We start from the raw sequence: 21097 nt of genomic DNA on the forward strand, positions 1-21097 counted from the left end.
AAAAGGTATGAAAGTAAAAATGAAGCAGTTTTTCCAAATGATATCTTAAAATGGACAAAAAGTTTTTTTTGAACGTTTCTAAGGCCTGCTCTCCCAAAGTCAAATTTCAATGATGTTGTATAGAATAAAGTATTTAAGACTGCTATTTGATTTTTAAAAATTATAAAAGATGTAGTAAAAAAGAATACTTTAATGTCAGTTCTACTCTGAGACTGTCTTCATTTATTCAAATATTCCACACATAGGTGTACTGTGCCTAAAATGTGTTAGAAGAGTATGTAAAAGCAGGTTGATCCCCCTATGGACAAATGTACACATAGAATCCTTTCCTACATTCCTGAAATCAGGCAAATGACAGCTGAATCTCAGAGGGTTTTATTGGTTATGTTCAGTAGTTGTCTTTTTTTTCCCTAAAAGCAAAGAGTAGTCATTGAGGGGTTAAGGAGCATATTTCGATCAAGAGGTCCCCAGTTCATACCTGGGTAACCCCTGGTGTCCTCACTTTGGGGGCTTCCCTGGTGGCTCAGCTGGTAAAGAATCCGCCTGTAACCTGGGAGACCAGTGTTCAATCCCTGGGTTGGGAAGATCCCCTGCAGAAGGGCATGGCAACCCACTCCAGTATTCTATCCTGGAGAATTCCATGGAATGTATAGTCCATGGGGTCACAAAGAGTCAGACACAACTGAGCAACTTTGACTCACTTTGATCTAAAAGCAATTTCGAGAAAAGGTTGGTTGTGTTAGGAGAGGAAGTAGACCATTCAAGAGCCATCAGCCAAGTGAGAAATCTGATAGCCTAGGCTGAGTTGATAGTGGTGGAGAAAAGTGAATAAATTGAAGACATTTGTGGGGGGGGGGGGTAAAAACAATTAAATATAGTGATAGAATATGAGAGGGAAGGGAGGAATTAGAGATGACTTTACTTTTATTTGAATGGATGAATGGTTGTGCCATTACCTGAGATAGGCAAATTAGAGATTTGGCAGAAAATTTCAGAAGATTGTTCTGTGTCATCAGAAGGCTTTGAGATACACAAGAAGATAGTCAAGTAGACAGTTGATATGCAAATCTGGAGACAGGTCTAGCAACATAAATGTGTAAGTCAGCTGCATAGAGGAGGTAGCTGAAGTTTGGGGTATGAGTGACCTCAGAGAATAGATCTGAATTCTCTGGAATAGACGTTAGAAGAAAAAGAGAATGAATACTCAATGACAAGATGAATAAGAAGGAACCTTTGGAGACAAAGAGAAAAATGGACAAGAGAAAGAAGTAGAACCTGAGAAGTGTAGTAATATGTAATTTAATAAGTGATTTGACAAAAGATGGATTCAATTATATTTCATTTATTTCATACTGACTGATTTTACTGTTGCTCCAATTGGAGACAGTGGTCTCAATTTTGATTCTTTAGCCCCTTTCATCTATTTACTCATTTTATTTGTCTTCCTGAGAGTGGAACCCAGGTAGTAGAAAAATTATAAATAGCTTACAAACTGCCTAGGTTTATAAATTTAATGATAACATTGGAGGCTAACATTTATTCAGCACTTTCTCCTGTGCCCATGCTAAGTGTTTTAGATGCATTTTGTTATTTCATCCTTTCAGCAAAGTATGGGATCAGTTCAGTTCAGTTCAGTCGCTCATTCATGTCCAACTCTTTGTGACCCCATGAACTGCAGCACACCAGGCCTCCCTGTCCATCACCAACTCCTGTAGTCCACCCAAACCCATGTCCATTGAGTCAGTGATGCTGTCCAGCCATCTCATCCTCTGTCATCCCCTTCTCCTCCTGCCCTCAATCTTTCCCAGCATCAGGGTCTTTTCCAATGAGTCAGCTCTTTGCATGAGGTGGCCAAAGAGTTTCAGCTTCAGCATCAGTCTTTCCAATGAACACCCAGAACTTGATCTCCTTTAGGATGGACTGGTTGGATCTCCTTGCAGTCCAAGGGACTCTCAAGAGTCTTCTCCAACACCACAGTTCAAAAGCATCAATTCTCCAGTGCTCAGCTTTCTTTATAGTTCACCTCTCACATCCATACATGACCACTGGAAAAACCATAGCCTTGACTAGACGGACCTTTCTTGGCAAAGTAATGTCTCTGCTTTTCAATATGCTATCTAGGTTGGTCATAAGTTTTCTTCTAAGGATTAAGCGTCTTTTAATTTCATGGCTGCAGTCACCATCTGCAGTGATTTTGGAGCCCAAAAAAATAAAGTCAGCCAGTGTTTCCACTGTTTCCCCACCTATTTGCCATGAAGTGATGGGACCAGATGCCACAATCTTAGTTTTCTGAATGTTGAGCGATAAGCCAACTTTTTCACTCTCCACTTTCACTTTCATCAAAAGACTCTTTAGTTCTTCTTCACTTTCTTCCATAAGGGTGGTGCCATCTGCATATCTGAGGTTATTGATATTTCTCCCGGCAGTCTTGATTCCAGCTTGTGTTTCTTCCAGCCCAGCATTTCTCATGATGTACTCTGCATATAAGTTAAATAAGCAGGGTCACAATGTACAGCCTTGATGTACTCGTTTCCCTATTTGGAACCAGTCTGTTGTTCCATGTCCAGTTCTCACTGTTGCTTCCTGACGTGCATACAGATTTCGCAGGAGGCAGGTCAGGTGGTCTGGTATTCCTATCTTTTTAAGAATTTTCCACAGTTTATTGTGATCCACACAGTCAAAGTCTTTGGCATAGTCAATAAAACAGAAATAGATGTTTTTCTGAAACTCTTGCTTTTTCGATGATCCAGTGGATGTTGGCAATTTGATCTCTGGTTCCTCTGCTTTTTCTAAAATCAGCTTGAACATCTGGAATTTCACAGTTCACATATTGCTGAAGCCTGGCTTGGAGAATTTTAAGCCTTACTTTACAAGCATGTGAGATGAGTGCAATTGTGCAATAGTTTGAGAATTCTTTGGCATTGCCTTTCTTTGGGATTGGAATGAAAACTGACTTTTTCCAGTCCTGTGGCCACTGCTGAGCTTTCCAAATTTGCTGGCATATTGAGTGCACCACTTTCACAGCAAAGTATGGGATAGATAGTATCATTATCTTTTTCATAAATGAACAGAGTAAAAGAGAATTTGACACTGAAAAACAGTTATTTGTGTTGAATAAAATTAGACTGAATGTTGAGTCCACTCTTGATAGTAGAATTAAAACAGTAAGTTAAACCTGGGCTAGATTCCTACTTTGGTTCTCAGATGATCTTTTCTTATAGACTCTAATCACATATGTGGACAAAGACTTCAAGGCACAATAGAGACCATTCTAAAATATTTATACTAAGAATTTAAGAAAAAAATAAACATTGAGAAAATGAATATATTCACCAGGGTAATTATACTAGTAATATTATTATTTTAATATTAATAATTGTAATATTAACATAATTATAATATTAAATTATAATATTTTGCAAGTTAATTTGGTCTAGTGGGATACTTTTTTGAGCTAATCAGCATAATCTTCACTCTCCTTTTTGATATCTTTATTAATAGGTATTTCACTTACTAGGATTATAAATTCTATTTACTTTTCAAGTTGATCTACAGAAATCAAAGTGTCAGTTATGTCTGTCTTTTCATCTGCACTTCTGATAAGTTTCAGAAAAGACTGAACTTGAAGGAACAGCTCAGATTCACATTAGGTCATTTTCTACCCTGTGTCAGAATACTGCTAGAAAACTGATTTATTTAGAATATCTGATAATTATCTTGGACATTATTTTCATATTTGATTAGTGAAAAACATTCATTTAGGGAAAACAGATTTGCATTTGGAAAGTGAGGTTTTTCAGACAGCTTTTTTTGGCTTGATAACACTTTTAGAAAAATTTACCTGTCATGTTTTGTTTTAACTTGCATGCTGGAGGTGTGTATTCCACACAACCTATTTTCTAGAAGAAATCTGGTATAATTCCCAACATGACAACAGAGATGGGGAAATGTGTGTATCTATTATGGTATAATTTATATGAAAAAAATTAGTTTTGATTCCCTTTAAACAAAGGCAATAAGTGTCATACTCCGGGTAGTCTCTGATTGAACAGCTAGTGCTGTTGAGTGGAATTGCCATAGTTTAAGTTTGAATGAGGTAAAACCCAAACCTTAAGGAAATACGGAACCCAAGTTATGACTTCAGTTGTGTACATGTTCATGTGAGTCTATGTGTTTCCATTTTTGTGTAGTAGCCATATGTAGCCTTTGTTAGCTCATTCAATGATTGGTAACAAGCACATTCCTTGATACTAAGAATTACTATCTACTATGAACTGTGGTGTTGGAGAAGACTCTTAAGAGTCCCTTGGACTGCAAGGAGATCCAACCAGTCCATTCTGAAGGAGATCAGCCCTGGGATTTCTTTGGAAGGACTGACGCTAAAGCTGAAACTCCAGTACTTTGGCCACCTCATGCAAAGAGTTGACTCTGATGCTGGGAGGGATTAGGGGCAGGAGGAGAAGGGGCTGACAGAGGATGAAATGGCTGGATGGCATCACGGACTCAATGGGCGTGAATCTGAGTGAACTCCGGGAGTTGGTGATGGACAGGGAGGCTTGGCGTGCTGCGATTCATGGGGTTGCAAAGAGTCGGACACGACTGAGCGACTGAACTGAACTGAACTGAACTGAATGTTGTCGATGAATAGGAAGGAATAGTTAAGTATATTAATTCTATTAAAAATTTACTGAGGGTCTGTTATATCACCCTGAGACTAGGCAAGTGATTCCATTATATATATATTAAAGTAAGCATGAAGAATCTTACTGGATTTTGTGAACAATTGATTCATAACTTGGATCTTCTGTAGTCTGCATTTCCTTTGTTTCACTCACAGAAAAGCATTAATATTTCTTATACTTTTCCACTTGAAATACCTGTAAGGACAGAAAATAATGAGCCTCTAACCCCAGGGTTCTGCCAATTTACTACAAAGTAAATTGACCCTGCAGTCAAGATAATTTTAAAATCTTGTGTTTTTTTAAAAAACTCTTAAACCCCATGGTATATCTCCTTTTTAATTACAAAAGCAGTATGTCTTTATTGAATAAAACTGATGATCCAGAAAGATGTGTTATGTTTATTTTGCTGATTCATGAATACCATGGTATATCCTAGTTTGAAAAAAGAATTCTACTGTAGACTCATTAGAGTTGTACCTAATATCTAGTGGTTCTGGAATTCCCCAGAATTCGTCACACTAATTTATGTATATTTTTATCACTAACTTTTGAAAAAAATATATTTGATACACTTGTGAAGAATGTAAACTGCAGTACTTAGCAAGAAACAGTTACAGTTTTCTTTAGACACACCCAAGGGCAAATGGACAAATCCCATTCCACATGGATTGTTTGTTGGAAATCTAATGACTTGTGATAATTACGCTACATCAACAGTCACAGACTTGACTAATCAAGATTTAGGAATTAAAGGAATCAGATCCAATTCTACAAAAGCAGTCAGAGTAGTTGTATTTTCTTTCTTATTGTTTTGAAATCTCAATTTGGGGAAACTCAAACATTTATAGTGAAGTGTAATGTGAGAAAGATACACATACTTGCATTAGCAGATTCAAGGCAGAGAGCATGGAGAATGGGGAGGGCAGTATTATGTTGGTGAGAAAGGGTGATAGGGAACAGTGATAAGGAGGGACTGACTTCACTGATGAAGATAGACCTAATGGCTCCTCATTGAAATCTGTGTAATTATCCTGTGATTACAGTTTCTTTTCCCATCTTCATCCTCCCATTGCCCCATCCCATGTTTCCATCTGCACTCCTTCAGTCCTCCTAGATGTTTGGTCTGAGTCACTAAGTATCCTCTCCAGCATTAGGATTTCTGTGACTCTTCCTGTTTCCCATTGGCACTGGTGATACAGTACTATAAGATGTAACAGTGTGTTCCAGCTCTGCTGCTTAAGGATCATAGCCACACTCTGTCCTATGCAGAGCCTTGAAATAAGCAGTCACCTGTGTGTACACAAAGCCATTTGAGGTCTTTGTCTGATGTCTTTGTATACATTTGGTTCTGTTTAAAGAGATTCTATTGAGTGTCTTTATGAAATGCAGTGTCCATGGCCTGGATATACAAAATGAGTAAGACAAGGCCTGTGATCTTTAGGAATTTTTAAGTTAATGAGACAGATGAACAAAAACAAACAAAATGAACCCAATTTCAATATATTGTAACATCCACAATTCTTATAATAATATTTATGTAACAACATGATCATGGTCTTAGAAGTGCTGGCTAGTACTCATAGAAATAGAGAGTAGATTGGTAGAAGTGCTGAAGAGTAATCTGAAGTTACAAAATCCCAGCCATATGATGAATAAGTTCTGACGATCTAATGCACAATATGGTGACTATGATTAGCAACATGATATTATATACTTGAAAATTGTTAATAGAGTAGATCCTAAATGTTATCATCACACATATGAAAATGGTACTCATGTGAAAGAATGGAAGTGTTAATTAACTTAATTGTGTTAATCATTTTGCAATATATACATGTATCAAATAATCACATTGTATACCTTAAAGTTTTATGTTAGTTTCAATAATATCTAAATTAAGCTAGAAATCAAAAAAGAATTGTTAGCTAGAACATACTGGAGCTACACCTTTCCTTTGAGATGGTTTTTGAAGACTGTCAGATCCTGAAAAAATGAAATTGCTGTTGATTTAATAACTAGCACTGAGAAAAACCATAGAAATGATCACTGGCATAAGAAACACAGGGGAAACTTGTTCAAAGACCGAATGCTATTTTTTTAGATATTCTAAGATGAAGCAAAACAAGGAAACAATAAGAGGGCTAAGAAGAGCAGGAATAGCAGAGATTAATTTTCATGCTAGCTTCAAAAGATTGCCAGGAGATATATCAATAACCTCAGATACGCAGATGACGCTACTCTTATGGCAGAAAACGAAGAGGAACTAAAGAGCCTCTTGATGAAAGTGAAAGAGGAGAGTGAAAAGTTGGCTTAAAGCTCAACATTCAGAAAACTAAGATCATGGCATCTGGTTCCATCACTTCATGGCAAATAGATGGGGAAACAATGGAAACAGTGACAGACTTTATTTTCTTGGGCCCCAAAATCACTGCAGATGATGACTGCAGTCATGAAATTAAAAGATGCTTGCTCCTTGGAAGAAAATCTATGACCAACCTAGATAGCATATTAAAAAGCAGAGACATTACTTTGCCAGCAAAGGTCTGTTTAGTCAAAGCTAGGGTTTTTCCAGTGGTCATGTATGGATGTGAGAGTTGGACTATAAAGAAAGCTGAGCACCAAAGAATTGATGCTTTTGAATTGTGGTGTTGGAGGAAACTCTTGAGAGTCCTTGGACTGCAAGGAGATCAAACCAGTCAATCGTAAAGGAAATCAGTCCTGAATGTTCATTGGATGGACTGATGCTGAAGCTGAAACTCCAATACTTTGGCTTCCTGATGTGAAGGACTGACTCATTGGAAAAGACCCTGATACTGGGAAAGATTTAAAGCAGGAGGAGAAGGGCATGACAGAGGATGAGATGGTTGGATGGCATCACCAACTGGATGGCCATTAGCTTGAGCAAGCGCTGGGAGTAGGTGATGGACAGGGAAGCTTGGTGTGCTGCAGTCCTTGGGGTCACAAAGAGTCGGACATGATTGAGGGACTGGACTGAACTGAACTGAACTGAACTGAGCTCTACTATATAGGTAGCAAGTGCTCAAAGCATTGCACAGACCTTCAGGCTTCCTCTAGACCCTGTAAAAAGAACGCTCCCAATTTTTGAAAGATGCCTTGGGGTTGAAACTCAGGTAGAGTGACACTCATGCTATGGATGTATAATCCCTGATTTAGAGTAAATGACACTCCTTGGGGGCTTCCCTTGTGGCTCAGATGGTAAATAATCCACCTATAACACTGGAGACCTGGATTCAGTCCCTGGGTCAGGCAGATCTCCTGGAGTAGAAAATGGCAAACCACTCCACTATTTTCACCTGGAAAATTTTACCGACAGAGCAGCCTGGCAGGCTACAGTCCTAGGGGTCACAGAGTCGGACACAACTGAGCAAGTGAGCATGCACGCATGGCTCTCCTTAGACATAGCATTCCCAGCATGTGTTAGATTATCTTAGTAATTAAAGCACATTTTAGATTGATTCTAGGTTAAACTGGCAGAAGTAAATGTAGATCACTAAAGTAAGGTCAGGTAAGATGCCTGGGGTTTTAGAATTAAAGACATATCTTAAAGATTAATGAGTCAGTTGAGTTGCCTCTATTAGCCTAATTTTTGAGGCAGGATTAAAAAAGTCCACAGACACATACTAAAAGACTCATTAAAATGTATATTTAAACAGGAAGAAAATTAAGCTCAGATATAAGGAGTAGCCATATGAAAAATATGATGAATAATCTTAAATAGAATTAGCTGTTGATTTGTAAGCCAATTAGAGAGTGAAACAATTATAAAGGCAAGATTCTAATCAATAGTAACAAGAGGGAGATTATTCAAATACTGGGTAAAGGAAATAAAATTCTTTGTCTTTTGAAGAGAAAAAAAGCTCTATATGTACACATACATACATATACACTTACACTTAGCATATGTTATCAATGATAGACCACAGGGGACTATGGTTATTGTGAAACTGGATAAATAAAATCATGGAAAGGGCTAATTTATTCACTTTAATTATTCCTCAAAATTATTACTGATCTCCATAAGTGACTCTCCAAAACAAAAAGGAATATATATATGTGTGTGTGCTTGCACATATCCATAATATCCATGAGACATATAATTATTCAGTCAACTTAATGTACTAATACAATCATCTTTATTGAGTTGTATCTTACACTCACTGTTAAAAAGTGAAAATAGAGTCCATCAACTAGGTAAAAGCAAAACTGATGGAGAAGAATTAGTAATCATACTAATTTTTGTGCCTATATTAAAATTTAAAACTATTAGCTGAATATGCAATAAAATATTTGCCATATGTAATCTCATCTCTTAAAATACATGGAGACTCTTCCATTCCCCTAGTACTAGTAATAGTTGAATTGATTCATAAACATGCTTTTACATGTGTAACCAAAGGCTTCTGATAGCAAGTCAAGCATAGCCCAAGAAGCTTACTGCCTCTAGAAGACCCACACCTTTGGCGTAGCATCCCAATCCTTTGAATTCTCAGAACTATTTAAAAATACAGAACTATAGATGTACATACTTGCAAATATCCCAGTTTAGAAGAAGGGATATATAATTATTCAAGCTGTGGGTACAATGAATACATTAAATTTTTATATTATACAAAATAATTAAATGATTTTATTGGCAACACTAATCATAATCCGTAATCTCAAAGATCAAGTGATTATGACCTTACAAAGTAAACCTCAAACTGGGCATGTATAATTAACAAGGTAACTATATTAATTGGTTTTAAACCATCATGAGTTAATACCAACAGGGATTGAAGCAACCTTCTATTGGTTATAGCTCTTGGAAATTTGCTTATCACCAATAAAATATATTCTTTGTGCCATTTCTTTTTAACTACATAGTGGTTTGTAGTGTTTCAAAAAACCCGTTAGAGGGCGATATAACATTACTCTGAAGCTGAGAAATGTACTTATGAAATGGCAAAATTGCCTTGCCTCTCACATGACAGTTTTGAAAATGGGTTTCTTAGTAACAAAATAAATTACTTAGTTTTAGTCTTCCTTTATTAATATTTTACCTATCTGAAACACAAAGCCTCAGCTGACTTTAAGCTTTTTTAAAATTAAAGTTTAAAGTGATATTATTCTAAATTTGTATTTCTGTGTGTGCTTTGTATTTGATATAAATAGCACAGTAAATATCCTTAAGTTCTATTTTAAAAGATTTTTTCCCATAATATAATGTAAAGTGTTTCTTAAAATTGAATAAAAAACTTTCAATTTTAAAACTTAGGGATACACACACACACACACACTCACACATATACACATTCATATGTATGTGAATAATGAAATAATTATGGGCTTTTTAAGATTGATTGTTTATATTAAAGAACATATATTTTACATATATGGTTTATAAATAAAATTTAAACTTCTGCTCAGTCATGAACTCAAGTTGTAGTCTATATAATTTAACATAATTTTAGCATAATTTTGTTTTACTTAATTGAAATATCATTAAGAATGAGTGTGTCATGAATCTGGTTTCACATTAAACAACTGTCCTGTGTAACAACAGAGCACAGCAGGCAGCAGGGACCTATCTCAAATCCTGTCTTCAATCCTATTGATTTGTGTTCCACTGAAAATAAAAAAAGGAACATTTGAAGAAAACACTAGGATTAATTAACTATATTAGAACTTATACTTTCTTCTGAGGCTGTATTGAATCAGTTCTGGATTCTTCTCAGCATAGGAGTAGCTGATGACTGGGCCAATGGTGAGCATTTGAGTGATACAGACAGTTTTTCGTATAAAGACTGGTGACTGTCTGAACTTGATGAAGGGGGATGGTAATTAAATAATCAGTTAGACTGTTTTGGGGACTTAGGATAGACCAGTGCCCCTCAAACTTTTAGCCATATCCATGTACCTCTTGTACTGTTTACTTCATTGAACCACTTTTTAAACTTAAATAATGTATTATAAAGGCTGCCATTAGCATAAATTGAAAACCAAAATGATATGACATAAATACCAGAGACTATGATAATTCCTTTTTTCCCTTTTTGCTGATAGTAAATGCAACTGAAAATCCCATTTCACATGGGCACCTAGGTTGCAATTTACATTTTTAATTGCAGATTACAGGTCCTGAGAGCAGTGGGAAGGAGTGTGAAGCAAGAAGCTAGAACTGAGGCTACTATTTGACCTAGATGAGATGCCCATCTCAGGAATAGATATTTTGACATTTCAGTACTCATTCTGTGCCCCAAGTGGAGACATCCCTAAATGGGAAAGGGCCTTTGTTCTCTGCATGGTCCCGGGCCCAGGAAACCATACACACCTGCATGCCTCCATCACCTCGCTGGGTGAACCCACAGCAATCAGGCTACCAACCTGAGATCCAAGGAGAAGAAAGTTCTCTCCAGCCTTCTTAGCAATCTTAGGAAAAGGACAAATATTCAGCACTGTCCCATTTAAAATTATTTTATTGGCATACATGTTTATATTTGGAAGCTATGAGTCAGAGAAGAATCTTGCAAAGACCAATACTGGTGAGAATAGAATTGTAGGTAGTGGGTGGTCCCTGTGACATCTCAGTTTTGTAGATCACCTTAGATGGTTAGGTCTTTTCACCAGTACTTCCTGGGTAAATATCCAGAAATGTGCTTACTTATTTGCTGGAAAAGAAAAGCTCCTTAATCAAAAATAGTAAAAATAGTTTTGAGGAGTATATTCAAATCTTGTATCATTAATAAATGATGTTCTGTTTTAGTAAAAATGTATGTTAGTAGTTTAAGAATAAATTTTAATAGAATGCCATACAGCTAAGTATTCTTTCCAATACAGTCACAAAATTTTTATTAAGTATTGTCAGAATTGTTAGTCTGTCCATCCATACATTTAGGCACCTAGCCTGACATCTCCATGAATTAAAGCATCGTTTGCTCAAGGAATTCTTCAGCTCAGGTGCCAGACAAGCTGTTAATAAAAAATAATTTGGTGCTGGTCTATGAACTCTCTGAGACAAAGCTATCCAGCTGTTGGTTGTCATCTTATGTAGATAATGTAAAAACTGCTTTTGACTTTCAGCATATGCTGCTGCTGCTGCTAAGTTGCTTCAGTTGTGTTCCATTCTGTGCAGCACCATAGACGGCACCGCACCAGGCTCTGCCGTCCATGGGATTTTCCAGGCAAGAATACTGGAGTGGGTTACCATTGCCTTCTCTGTTTCAGCATATAATGAAGCAGAAATATAGCTGTAGCGGGATTTGCATAGAAATGACAAGTACTTGGCACACACACAGTTTATTCGCCCCTTCCTGTGCCAATAGCAGATATTGCTAATTGATCATTCCTGCCAAAACTGATAAGAATCCATCTTTAGACAGCTATTACCAACCAAATGAAAAGTCAAAGTGTTACTCGCTCAGTCATGTCCGACTCTTTGTGACCCCATGGATTGTAGCCCGCCAGGCCCCTCTGTCCATGGGATTCTCAAGGCAATTAAAACAGACACGTTTCAGGGTAATTTGAAACCTTCATGCCATTCTTGTAATTGGAGGAAGAAAAAGAAGAAAGACAAAGTAAGGATATGGAATAGAAGAAAGAGAAAAGGGAACCAGGGTTTCCCAATGAATCACAAATTAAGAACATCCTTTCTATGTGCTGCTGATTAAAATTGGAGTTGAGGCAAAGGGAAGGAAAAGAGATGGATAAGAAAGTTATTCTGTTCATCCCTTTCACCATAGAAAAAGAATCCTCTACAAAGTAGCCAGTTATCATGGTGACTTGGGGGAAGCTGGGGATGTCTACTCTCCACTTCTCTTACTTTGTTAAGTTAATTTAACATATGCTTGCTAAGTGACATTATATATACTTTGCATATGTTCCTGCTATCCTACATTTGTTCTGTGGTAGATATGAAAAAAAAAAAAAAAGAATAGCTACAGTTATGTGCAAGACACCATGTCAGGTATTAACATATTTTATTTAAAACCCTAAACACCTTTGAGCCAAAGTAGTATTGCATTGACTTTAAAGATGAGGAGACTTTAGGGGAGTTAAGCCAATTTCCAAAAGTCAAAACAGTGGCCAAGTAAGGCCAGGCCTTGCTTAAAAATTCGTAGTATTTTCACATTCATGGCCAATAAGATAGTTTCACTGTTCTTACATATCTCTGGATTCACTGAAATAGCAAAAGAAGCAAAAGAGCATTGTTTTGCCTCCTTCATCATTTCCTTGGCCAAACTGTTCAGATTCTAAAGGATAAAAATAAAAGAAAAAAATAATCAGTTACCAGTGATTTCCTATTCTGTTCTGATTACTTGTCACCTTTAATTATTTCTAGGTTTGAATAACTTTAACTTTTTCCCCTGAAAAATAGCTATTAAAGTTTATTGTAAATGTAGATTTATTAATTTAAAGATAGCATATACATCAAGAAATCACACACTGTGACTTCCGGTTAAACAAATCATTCTTTACCAAGATAAAAAATTTTGGAATCAAAAATCACTGTTTAAGAAAGTTCATGTTTTAATGAAACTATCATTTATTTGAAGAGATTGGGTTATTTTTTAAAATCCAAGTTAAATTGGAGGAATACACATAAGAGGAACATGATAAATGAATCATTGAGGATAAAAATGTGGGGAACTGCATGATTGAAACTAAGGCATTCCGCTTCATACTCTGCCTTATAGACTATCAATTGGATAATACAGTTCAGTACAGAAACCCTCAGTCATTAATTTTTCACTTTAAGTGGATTTCTGCTTCATCTAACTGCTAGCCCTGAGCTTAGAGAGGGCAAACAAGAATATTTGGCTTTAGCCTAGAGTGACATAAAAAGAAATGGAATAAAATCTTCTCCAGATTTCTGTGTAGCAGGTGGCCTACAGCATATGGAGATGGGGTTATAATGGTTCCAAAGTGAAGAACAGTATTGCTGGTGTCCACGAAAATGGAGAGCTACTATAAAAATGATTGACACGTTCTATAAAGTAGACTTTCACTGTCAATCATCTAAATATGATTCATTAATCATGCTATAAGCATTTGACAGCTGACTGACAGTAACAAATTCTCCCCAGAGAAAGCTATATAGAAACTTAAGAGCAGCTTATTAATGTTGATACTATTTAAGCCGGATGTTATGCATCATACAAGAAGCAGATAGCTTCTTGCGGCCCAACGTAATTGATTCCAGCAGAACTTTTATTACCAGAGTGTGCATTACACAGTGTCTGATGCATTCCCAATTACAGAGCTGATTGGTTTCATGAAAATCTTTTTCACAAGAGAAGAAAAAAATGAGGGAGAAAACATCTCTGATCCAAATTAAACAAATTTATTCAAAATAGACTTTTTCTAAAATGCATTTTTCAATATATTTCATTAGTTTGGGAGCCTTAGTATTAACAAAACAAGCAACATGTCAGGCTGGTGTCTGTCCCTCCATGTTGCATTACAGTATGTCAGAGTTCAGGGCTTCATATGCTGTATGTTGAATTTTTTTTAGAATCTAATGGCTGTTTGCCTCAGACAGTTGTTAACTGATGATTGCAAAGAAAGATGCAAGGTCAAACTTTAAATGAAGCACAAGATAGAAAGACTAAGGGTGTAATATTAAAGACTTGCTATACATAGACCCAGGGGTTATCCTTGGAGAAAACATCAGTTAACGCTAGGTTTTGAACCATGATAAGCATGCTGACCATGATAACCACAATAAACTCCTTATCACCAAATTCAGACTTAAAGAAAATAGGGAAAACCACTAGACCATTCAGGTACGACCTAAATCAAATTCCTTATGATTATACAGTGGACGTGACAAATAAATTCAAGGGATTAGGTCTGATAGAGTTCCTGAAGAACTATGGATGGAGGTTCATGACATTGGACAGGAGGCAGTGATCAAGACCATCTCCAACAAAAAGAAATGCAAAAAGGCAAAATGGTTTTCTGAGGAGGCCTTACAAATAGCTGAGAAAAGAAGAGAATCGAAAGGCAAAGGAGAAAAGGAAAGATATACCCATTTGAATGCAGAGTTCCAAAGAATAGCACAAAAAGATAAGAAAGCCTTCCTAAGTGGTCAGTGCAAAGAGATAAAGAAAAACAATAGAATGGGTAAGACTAGAGAACTCTTCAAGAACATACTTGAACTTTGATACTAAAGGAACTTTGCCTGCAAAGATGGGCTCCATAAAGGACAGAAATGGTATGGACCTAACAGAAGCAGAAAATATTAAGAAGAGGTGGCAAGAATACACAGAAGAACTGTACAAAAAAGATCTTCACAACCCGATAATCACCATGGTGTGATCACTCACCTAGAGCCCGACATCCTGGAACACAAAGTCAAGTGGGCCTTAGAAAGCATCACTCTTAACAAAGCTAGTGGAGGTGATAGAATTCCATTTGAGCTATTTCAAATCCTAAAAGGTGATGCTGTGAAAGTGGTGCACTCAATATGCCAACAAATTTGAAAAACTCAGCAGTGGCCACAGGACTGGAAAAAGGTCAGTTTTCATCCCAATCCCAAAGAAAGGCAATGCCAAAGAATGCTCAAACTATCACACAATTGCACTCATCTCACATGCTAGCAAAGTAATGCTCAAAATTCTCCAAGCCAGGTTTCCTCAGTACGTGAACCATGAACTTCCAGATGTTCAAGCTGCATTTAGAAAAGACAGAGGAACCAGAGATCAAATTGCCAATATCCACTGGATTATCGAAAAAACAAGAGTTCCAGAAAAACATCTACTTCTGCATTATTGACTATGCCAAAGCCTTTGACTGTGTAGATCACAACAAAATGTGGAAAATTCTTAAAAGAGATTTGAATACCAGACCACTGACCTGCTTCCTGAGAAATCTGTATGCAGGTCAAGAAGCAACAGTTAGAACTGGACATGAAACAGCAGACTGGTTCCAAATCGGGAAAGGAGTACGTCAAGGCTATATATTGTCACCCTGCTTAGTTATTTGTTCTTGAGTGACTACATTTAGAGATTTTTCTTTTAAAATGACATAAATCCACTCCCCCATTCCCAATCAAAGAAAGACAGGATATCTTAAATATCTTCAAGTTTTGTTTTTTCATGAATAGTTGATTCTCATTATACTCAGCTACTTTCCCTTGGGTACAAAAAATATGGGTCAAGTTCTATTTTCGTGGCCTTATTAAATCACAGCTATAAGTAACATTTTTAAGCATCCATGACATTGATTAAAAGATATCTTTCACATCAATATTTTTTATGTCAGTCTTCTTTGTGTTTTGCATAAAGCTTTCTCTTCTTCCCAGACTCAGATTTTTCTGCCTCTTCTGTTTTAAATATTTTGCTCCTGACAATTAAAATGCTTGCCTCTTGGTCTTAACTTCCTTTCCCTTATTCCCATCAAGCATCTGTTTTTCCACATTCTTGTATAGTTTAGCTCAGAGTGCCAATCAGTGATGACTGATCACATTTTCAGACAACAGCCTGGACCCTGGTTCTGCACTCCACATGCATTTGCCATTTTGATTAATGAACATAAATCAGGGGTGACAATTCACATTTGCAAGTGGATGGAGAGAATTATTAGAAATACAGCATATTAGTTGGCCAAAGCTTCCCTTCATTCTATTACAAATGCATTGAAAACAAATACATGCCCCTCATAGAACCTTGTGGTTATCATTAGGGAATATCTGAAATATGTTAATAAAACACATTGCCTAGTCTGTTTTCATTGCTTTGATCTCATAAAAGATCTTTATATTTCAATATGGCATAAGCACCAATCATTAATGTTTTCCATATCTGCATAAGTCTCTGTTACATAGAAAGTCTCCCAAAAGCAATGTTTTTCTCTACCACTTAATGAGCCCATAATTTTGTGGTATGAAAGACAATGGTAGGAAGACATTCAAACTTGCTGTCTTAATTCGTATAAACAATAAAAATTAGGAACTTTTTAATATCCATTCAATTAATTACTTTCTTTTTATTTCTCTATCAATATTAACTTTTGAAACACAAAATTTGTAATAAACAATCTTGTTTAAAGCCAAAGTGCTGATGATATGTGAACAGACCTAAAATTACCTGGTGAAGGTACTTTGTTTTCTTTGACTGTTAAAATTTCTGATCTGATTGCAACTTGCTGATCTGACTCTTCACATAAGATATTATAAGTAGCAAACTGTAATTCACAGACCATATGTATTGATTCTAATAGTGACCTGAATGACATATTAATTTTAAAGCATCATAACTGTAATTGCCCGTTCATTGTATTAAATGAGTATTAAATCTTTACAACTGCTTAACACTGTTATAAAGGGCCATGGATCTAATTGCCTCAGCAAATGGACGCCTATACCTGCAATTATTCCCATCTCCTCAAAAGGTGAAAGAAAGTGCTACTAGGTTCAGTAAAGTATAACCCACTCTTCTGGTAAACTGGTTGTGCTTTTAAAGCATATGTACCAGTTTGAATTTTTACAAACTCCATCACCATGGAAGTTTTTAAAATATTTGCTGTATTTGGATTAAGTCTCCATCATTTTCATAACATTTTTACTTAGGAAATACTTTATTTTCATTCTCCTTTTGTGGCAGTCAAATTGTCCCTTGAGAGCCTCTGGAGTAGACATGGGAAGAATTGGTTAAATTGTTATACATGTGAGGAAACAGCAAAATAGGTGCTGTTGAGTGTTAATCTCAATTTCCAAAAGTTACATTAAAATCCTGCTAATCAAAGCACGTAGGAGGAAATTTACTTCTGCAGCCAATGAAAACCATAGTCTTGAGAGTTTCTGAAAGCCTCACTTTCTTGGGCTTCCCTGAAAGCTCAGTTGGTAAAGAATTCACCTGCAATGCAGGAGACCCCAGTTTGATTCCTGGGTCAGGAAGATCCCCTGGAGAAGAGATAGGCTACCCTCTCCAGTATTCTTGAGCTTCCCATATGGTTCAGCTGGTAAAGAATCAACCTGCAATGTGGTAGACCTGGGTTCAATCCCTGGGTTGGGAAGATCCCCTGGAGAAGGGAAAGACTACCAACCCACTCCAGTATTCTGGCCTGGAAAATTCTATTGACTGTATAGTCCATAGGTAGCAAAGAGTCAGACACGACTGAGCAACTTTCACTTGGCATCTTGCTTAAACTTATCTGGCTTAGTAGTAAGTGGTCTTTTCACGTTAAATTTATATAATAATTGGCATGAAAAATTAAAGTGCTGAGTATCCTTTGGATTAATTTTATTCATGCAGAAATATATATTTTAAGAGGCAATGTGTTAGGTGCTGCAGATAAAAGTATCAAAGAGACTCAGTTTCTGCTTTCACAGTATCTTAATCTAGAAGGGGAAATATTCATGTAGGAAAATGAGTTGCAGTCCAGTTTGATAAGTATGGTAATGGAAGTATTCTTAAGACAGAGTGCTAACAGGAGGAACAATGATCAAACCAGCACAGGGAGCTCAGCTCAGCTCTGTGATGACCAGGAGGAAAGGGCTTGGTGGGGGTGGGGGATGGAAGGGAAGCTCAAGATGGAGGGGATATATGTATACTTATAGCTGATTCACCATTGTTGTAAAGCAGAAACTAACACAACGTTATAAAGCAATTATCCTCCAACTAAAAATAAAAGACACTATAACTGAACCCTGAAAATACAACTCCCCTGACATATCAAGAAGGAAAGCGTATTATGAGAAGAAGAAATAGGGAATTCAAAACAGAGAGGAATGAAATATGTGGCCTGATAGAAAACAGAAAGTAGCCTTGACTACAAATTAACTATGGGGTGCAAGGCAGAGATGGAGGAAATGATAAGGGATGATGTTAAGTAGGGAGCTTCAGAGTTTAGAAATTATCCTAAAAGTGATACAGAAACAAATATATGAGGTATTTCACTTGAGAAAAAGTATATTGAACCAGAAGTAGTCATTTTAGGAGTTTTTGGAAAATCTTAAATAAAGAATGAATATAAATGTAAAAAAGACTGAATATTAAAAATTAATTATATTTTAATTCATAAAATATTTTGTCAGTTCTGCCAACAAAAACTTTGGTTGATTTTAAGACAGGTATAATTGTAGTAAAAGCCACCAAATGCATGCAATTTATCATTAAATTTACCTTCATTGCATCAGATGCCAAAGAACAAGTTCAGCAATTTTTCCTAATGTCATTCCATTATCATTTATCATTTTTAATGTGTCTAGATCTAAAGTATAAGTCCATGAAGGCAAGCTTTGTCAGCAGCCATATAAATACAGTTCACTTTGATTTTCCCCTCCTGTGTCATAAAAGGGGTCTTGCCTTTTTCTATGTGAGAATGGCATTTAAGTTCAAATAACCTTTTAAGTGAGTACATTATTTTTTTTTCTTATGTTGAACTGGGATAACTACATCACCAATATGTGGTAGAATAAATTGCAATCACATGTCAATAGGTCATCCTAATGAGTAAGGGTAAAGCTGGTGTTTTCCTTTAGAAAAAATTGGTTTTATTTTTCACAGAACAGCAGTATATTTTATTAATATTAATAATAACTGTTCTGTGTATTATGTAGTTAAAATTAGTGACTTGAAACTTTCTTAATGTCAAATATTATTTAAAATAATCAATCAATTAAACACTAAATTGTCATGGCATCAAGGTACAATTTGAATAAAATATATAGATTTGATATCTATAAATGGACAGCCTTTTAAGTGTTGAGCTTGTATCTGTGTTGGTGAATCTTTTCTAGTTGAAAGTAGAAAGAAAGCTTGCTCTCAATTAATCAAAGTTCTGAGTTAGAGAATTCTTTGGAAGCAACTATAGTTGACCTTTGAACAATTTGAGAGTTAGAGATGCTGACCGTCCACACAGTCAAAAATGTATAATGTACAGTCAGCCTTCTGCGTCTGCGTTTCCTCTGGATCTGAGGTTTCACATCCATGGATTCATCTAACCATGGGTCATGCATTACTGTAATATTAACCATTACAGAAATTTCTCATGGAAGGGTCACTGCATAGTTCAAGCCCGTGATGTTTGAGGGTCAACTGTATGGTACCTCAGTCTTGCAGGGACACAAAGACCCTTTTTTAAACCACCACCTGAAGTCTATGTGGCGTTCATATCGTCTCTGCCTATTGATTCTTTCAAGCACCTGAGTCAGTGGTGGACCGCAGACCTCTCCAGGCAGTCGGCTGCTTCTTCAGATGACTCCATATAGAAAATTCTTCCTTGTCTACTTCCCAAACTGTCTCCCTGAAACCACAGTTCTTGCCCTGAGTTCTGTCCTCTGGGGGAATACAGCCCTATATATATCTGAAAACTACTGAAAACGAATTCTTTTCTCTTTTTATTAAATCACGAGATTGATTGGTCACCAGGAAAATATGGTAGACAAAATACTCTAAAGTCAGCCAAATATTTGCAGAATCTCTCACTGAGTTATTATAGGCAGAAAAATAGTTAATTAGATTTGTAACTAGAGGCTAATGAATGGGTTGGTATCAATCTGAAGAGCTGAATATCTCAAGAGCTTGGATGCTGTATGAATCTGTGCTTTAGATTCAACATTTGAATCCATGACTAAGCTTGAAGGGCTTGATTGACATAGGATCATATAGATTTTTGAGGCAACTCTGAGAGGGAGAGTGATGTGCTTACTGACAGTTATCCCTGAGAACTGTGTGTCTCATCTCCTCATTTTATTGAAGTTGCTGATAAAAAATTAAAAAGTCCACCTTTCCCATAGGATCTGTCTGATTACCGTATACAAATTAGCATTCTCCACCTAAGTCTCCTCTTCCTTTATTTTCTTCATTGTACTTATTACCACTTGCTATATTGTATATTTATCAGTTTATTTGGAATTCTTCCACTGGGATGTAAGTTCCAACATTTTTTGGTTTTCATTACCGGAAATCCAAGCATTCAGTTCTTTCCTGTTAAATGGTCAAGTCATTGGCATGAGCTGTGTAGTAGAGTGAACAATAAGCCTAAAAAGGAATACTCACGGGGTCACACAGAAGGGGGACAGGAAGCAGATTCTCTCTGGTTCACATTTTCACCCAGTGCGTGCTAGGGATTATGCTAGACTTTCTTCTCTGAATTTTATAAAGGTGTATTGTAGACCTTAAAAAAAAAAAAAAAAAAACAGAACCTGAGAACCTGAGATACAGTAAGTGAAGGAGAGAGGATTCAGACTCAGACACAATTGATCACAAATGTAAGAGACCTTTTAAATGTCTGACTAAAATGATCACAGTGTAAAGTGGGTTTTATTGAACAAAAAATGAAGTGCAGTTGACCCTCGGGAAATCATTTAGAAAAAAGGTAAGGCTTAATATAAAGAATAAAAGTGATTCTGAGGGGTGTGAGAGTAGGGAACATGGAGAATACTGTGGTTTTAAGAGTTGGATAAAGATTAG

The 21097-nt window shown here is 36.4% G+C and overlaps 1 protein-coding gene across 1 annotated transcript in view; it reads left to right on the forward strand.

Moving 5' to 3' along the window:
* PDZRN4 (PDZ domain containing ring finger 4) overlaps positions 1 to 21097 on the forward strand; it is a 416014-nt gene that overhangs the window by 76971 nt on the left and 317946 nt on the right. The gene's annotated exons all lie outside the window — the stretch shown is intronic.

The sequence above is a fragment of the Oryx dammah genome, unplaced genomic scaffold (assembly GCF_014754425.2).
Source record: "Oryx dammah isolate SB20612 unplaced genomic scaffold, SCBI_Odam_1.1 HiC_scaffold_29, whole genome shotgun sequence".
NCBI lineage: Eukaryota > Metazoa > Chordata > Mammalia > Artiodactyla > Bovidae > Oryx > Oryx dammah.